This window comes from Camelus bactrianus, chromosome 10 (assembly GCF_048773025.1).
Source record: "Camelus bactrianus isolate YW-2024 breed Bactrian camel chromosome 10, ASM4877302v1, whole genome shotgun sequence".
Lineage (NCBI taxonomy): Eukaryota > Metazoa > Chordata > Mammalia > Artiodactyla > Camelidae > Camelus > Camelus bactrianus.
The window spans coordinates 11,413,191-11,419,190 of record NC_133548.1 but is presented as its reverse complement, the minus strand read 5'-3'; positions in this window follow the sequence as shown (position 1 = coordinate 11,419,190).

Genomic DNA, 6,000 nt, shown 5'->3' with positions numbered 1-6,000 from the left:
CAATATTCCATTGTCTGGGTGTATAAAAGTTTAATGTGTTCACCTACTGAAGAGCATTTATTGCTTCCAAGATTTAGCAATTATGAATAAAGCAGTTATAAATATCCATGTACTGGGCTTTGAATGGACATAAATTTTCAACCCCCTTGGGTAAATACCAAGGAGCAATTTGTAGGATCGTGTGGTGAAAATATGTTTAGTTTTGTAAGAAACCGCCAAACTGGCTTCCAAAGTATCTGTACAATTTTGCATTCCCACTGGGAATGAATGAGGGTTGCCTTTGCTCCACATCCTCAACAGCATGTGGTATTGTCAGAGTTCCGGTTTTCTGCGATTCTAATACATGTATAGCGGTATCTCATTTATATTTTAATTTACATTTCCCTGATGACATGATGTGAAGCATCTTTTCATATGCCTATTTGCCTTTTGTATATCTTCTTTGGTGAGGTTTTTGTTAAGGTCTTTGTCTCTCTTTTCTAATAAGGTCGTTTGTTTTCTTATTGTTGGATTTTATTTTATTTTACTTTTAAACATTTTTTATTGAGTTATAGTCATTTTACAATGTTGTGTCAAATTCCAGTGTAGAGCACAATTTTTCAGTTATACATGAACATGTATATATTCATTGTCACATTTTCTTCTCTGTGAGCTACCATAAGATCTTGAATATATTTCCCTGTGCTATACAGTATAATCTTGTTTATTCTACATTTTGAACTCCCAGGATTTTAAGAGCTTTTTTTATACTTTCAATAACAGCCCGTTAGCAGATGTGTCTTTTGCAAACATTTTCTCCACGTTTGTGGCTTATCTTCTCATTCTCTTGACAGCGTCTTCCATAAAGCAGAAGTTTCAAATTTTAGTAAAATCCAGCTTATCAGTTATTTCTTCCATGGATCATACCTTTGGTGTTGCATTTAAAAGTTATCCTATTTTATCTCCTAAGTGTTATATAATTTTGAATTTTACATTAAAGTCTCTGATCTATTTCAAGTTACGTTTTGTATAGGAGATGAAGTCCAAATTCTTTTTTTTTTTGCATGTGTATGTCCAGTTATAAGCATTATTTATTGAAAAGATTATCTTTACTCCATTGTATTGCCTATGCTCCTTGTCATAGGTCAGTTGAATATATTTATGAAGGCTTATTTCTGAGCTCTCTGTTCTGTTGGTCTTTATTGGACTATTCTTTGTCAATATTGCACTGTTTTAACTATTGTAATTTTATAATAAGTCTTTAAGTTGAGTAGCGTCAGGCCTCCAACTTTGTTCTCATTCATCATTATCTTGGCTGTTCTGGGTCTTTTACCACTGTGTATAAACTTTGGAATAAATTTGCTGATATCCACAAAATAACTTGCTGGGATTTTGTTGGAGATTAAAATAAATCTATAGATAATGCCAAGAAGAACTGACCTCTTGACAATATTGAGTCTTCCTATCTGTGAGCATGGAATATTTCTCCATTTGTTTAGTTCTTCCTTGGTTTCATTCATCAGCATCAGAGTTTTGTAGTCTTCTTCATAGTTCTTACACATATCTTGTTAGGTTTATAACTGAGTGCCGTCTGCCCTCTGTATCAGTGGATTCCCCATCTGTGGATTCAACCAACTGCAGATGAAAAATATTTGGAAAAGAATTTCAGAAAGTTCCAAAAAGCAAAACTTGAATTTACTGCACATCAGCATATATCTACATAGCATTTGAAGTATATTTACAACAATTCACATAGTATTTATATTGTGTTAGATATTATAAGTATCTAGAGATGATTTAAATTATATGGGTGCATAGGTTACAGGCAAATACTATGCCACTTTATATAAGGACTTGAGCATCCACAAGCTTTATCTGTGGGGAAGTCCTACAACCAATCCCCCAGAGATGCTGAGGGATGATTGCATTTCATTTTGGGGGTGCTAATATAAAAGCCTTTGTGTTTTAATTTCAAATTCCACTTGTCAATTTCCAGATTATATAAAAGCAATAGAATTTTGTATATTAACCTTGCATCCCACTACCTTGCTATAATCACTTATTAGGTCCAGAAGTTTTTTGTTTTTTGTCTATGCTTTCAGATTTCCTACATAGGCAATTATGTCATATGTGAATAAAGACAGTTTCTGTTTCTTTCTTTCCAATTTGTCTCAATTTTATATCCCTTTCTTATTGTATGAGCTAGGACTTACAATATTGAAAGGAGTGGGGAAAGAGGACATCACTGCCTTGTTCCTGATCTTAGTGGAATATCTTCTAATTTCTCATTATCAAGTGTGAAATACAAAGCACAAAGTTGGTTTTTTGTAGATATTCTTTATCACATGGAGAGTGTTGACATTTATTCTTACTTTATTGAGAATTTTTACCATGAATCAGTGTTGGATTTGTCAAATAACTTTTCTGCATTTATTGATGATTGTGCAATTAGTCTTTTTTAGCCTGTTTATGCAATGGATGACATTCATTTTCAAATATTGGACCATCTCTGCATGTCTATGATAAATACCATGTGGCTATGCTGTATAATTCTTTTTATACATTGAGTTTAACTCTTAAATTTTTTGAGAATTTCTTTTGAGGATTTTTGCATCTGTGTTTAAGAGAGATACTGGTCTATGGTTTTCTTTTGTTGCAATGTCTTTGGTTTCGATGTTAGGGTAATGCTGGCTTCATAGAACGAGTTAGGAAGTATTTCCTCTGATTCTATCCTCTGAAAGTGATTGCAGAGGATTGGTGTAATTTCTTCTTTACATGCTTGGTAGAATTCACCTGTAAACTCACCTGGGGCTTTCTGTTTTGAAAGGTTATTAATTGCTGATTCAATTTCTTTAATAGATAAAGGGCTATTAATTACAACAGATTGTCTGTTTTTTCCTGTATGATTTTGGCAAACTGTGACTTTCAGGGAACTGGTCAATTTCATCTAAATTATCAAAACTGTGAGCACAGAGTTGTGCCTAGTGTTCCTTTATTATACTTTCAATGTCCATAGACTCTGAAATGATGTCCCTTCTTTCATACCTGGTGTTAGTAATTTGTGTACGCTTTCTTTTTTCAGTCAGTTTTTCCTGGTTAAAGGCTTACTTGTTTTATCGATTTTTTCTAAGAACCAGCTTTTAGTTTCATTGATTTTCCTTTTTTTTTTTCCCATTGGTTTTCACTCTTGATTTTCTGTTTTCAGTTTCATTGATTTATGTTCTAGTGCTTATTAATTTTCTTCTGTTTATTTTGGATTTAATTTGTTCTTCTTGTTCTAGTTTCCTAAGGTAAACTTAGATTATGCATTTTAGGCCTTTCCCAATATATACATTCAATGCTATAAATTTCTTTCTAAACACTGTTTTCTCTGAATCCCCCAAGACTTGATAAGCAGTGTTTTCATTCTATTAGCTCAAAATATTTAAAAATTTCTCTTGATATTTTTTCTTCGCCTATTTTTATTTAAAATTATATTCTTTAATATCCACATACTTTATTAGTATTTATTTTATTTCCAAGATTTCTTATTCATGTCCTTTTCATATTGTGTGCTGCTGAATGATAACCCCTTATTTTTCTTTTATTTCCAGCTTTTAAATTATATTAGAACCCATGCAGAATGATCTTAAGTCCATAATCTTAACTTTCCTTTCAAAAAATTGCTGTTCAAGTTAACCAACGTTTCTGTGTGTCACTTTCCTCATCTGCACAATTGGGATAATAACATTTTTCTCATTTAAGTTAGATGGGTGGAATAAATTACGTCATGTTGAATACTTAGTTTAATGTCTGTTTTACAGCAAGTGCTCACCAATATTTATACTAGTAATACTGCCATTAAAGTACTATTAAAACTCCTGGTGGTACTATGATAGCTGACAGTGGTACTTACTGTATTGATAAAAGTATGAAGTAATAAAAAAAATGCTATAATACAAAATATCATATTGTAATGCTAACAATTAAAATATAAGGCACAATCAAAAACTAAAGATTGAATGAGGGAATGAGAGAGAGGAAGAGAGGATGGAAACTTAAGAGAAGAATTAGAAGGAAAAATTTTCAGATTATAAATACAGCGTTATCATTGAGAAGGAGATACTCAGACCATTTACCCAAGTATGTTGCATGGACTTGTTTAGTAGTTTTCCTAGGTCATATAGATAAGTGTACTGGTTAACAATTTAAGGAATGTGGCCTTGAGTACATTATTGCCACTCCTTGGATCTCAGTTTCATGCACTGTTAAAAATCCAGTTCGTATAATTACCAGGTTACTTACTTCACAAAGCTATAAAGATTAATTTTAACCCTATGGAGAAACCTTCTAACACAATATCTGATACAAGAAAAAATTAATCATTATTTCCTCTCATGGTCTTCTCATTCTTCCCTAGCTGTCTCTGCACATATGCCAAAGTTTAGAACAATTGATCACTTTATAATAAAAATGTATATGTGCTCACAATTTAAAAAATAATGCTTGCCTTCTTCTAACTCTTAAGGCATAGTCTGATCACTTTGATTTAATTCCCTCACATCAACAATGTGTATTGAATCCCAACTGTGCACCAGGAGATATGTTTGTTACTATTATTACAAAGAAATAAAATGATCTTTACTTATTATGTGGGCAGAGACAGCAGGAACTACAAATCAACATTCAAATAGTGATAAATGCCATAATCAAATATAGATGAAGCATCATTAAATCACTTTGAAAGTTTCCAGAATGTGCCAGAACAGCCTGGGGGCCATGAAGTTTCTTCCTTCTGTGAGTTACCATATTGGGCCCAAACACATAAACATGTGTATCTGATTACACCCACTTTTGAAGATAGTTAATTTCTATATTTCTCTGATATACAAAAAGTGGCTAATGCATTACCCCAAATCTATTATTTATACTCCTATATATAAAGGGACACAAAAGTCTTTTTGATCAAGGAATTCAGAGGCATAGGGATATGGTTAATACTGTACTACAAACACATGATCAATTCCAGTCCTAGTTCTGTTGATAACCTGCTGTGTATAGACCTGCCATGGCCTGATATTCTTAATTCACAACATAAAAAACCCTCTCCCCCTAACTCAGGTTTTTATCTTGCTTTCATATGGCAGTGAATATGAAAGTTCTTTGAAAAAGCACAAAATATACTAATATTTTAAAATCAGGCAATCTGAGCCATTACTTTCTGCTGTCTTCCCCATCTTTTCTTGGTTATTGCTCCAGATTTTCCATCTGGTGACTTTTTATAATTTCTCTCTCTCTCTCGATTCTCTGTAATGTCCACTTTTTTTTTTTTTTTGAGACGTCATTCTTCTGGTTTCCTTTAGTTCTTTGTCTAAGATTTCATTTAGCTCTGTGAGTATATGTAAAATATTTGTCTTATAAGGGCTGAAAAATATAGAATACATAGGAATTAAATCTTAAAAAAATGAGTTTAAAAATAGACATATTCATGAATTGGGAGACTTAAAGTTGACTACATTTCAGACCTCATGCAGTCACAGTTGAAACCCAAGTAAGGCTTTTTAGGGTGAATCTTGACGTGGTTACTGTAAGTTTATATGAAATTACAAAACTGATGAGTAGACAAAGTAATTACGGAAAAGAAGAACAAAGTAGGAACATGAAAATTATCTCACTTCATGGCTCACTATAACATATAATATTCAAGACATATGGCGTTAGGGGAAAGATCTGTTCCATGAATCAGTGGAGCAGATTCTAGCATCCAGAAGTGACCCGCAGATATATAATCAACTGGTTTTTGTGAAGGATGGAAAGGAAAGTGAACAGAGAAAATATATTCTTTTCAACAAATTTTGCTGCAATGGTTGTCAGTCCTTATGCAAAACAAAACAAGAACAAAATGCTAAATATAAACTGAAATCATATGCTTCTTCATAATGTCCCCCATTTCCCTTTATGCAAATGTCTTAAAAAGTTTTATTAAGGTTCAGAATTGCCAAACTGAAAGCAACCAGATGCCCTTCCTAGAGTGAATGATTA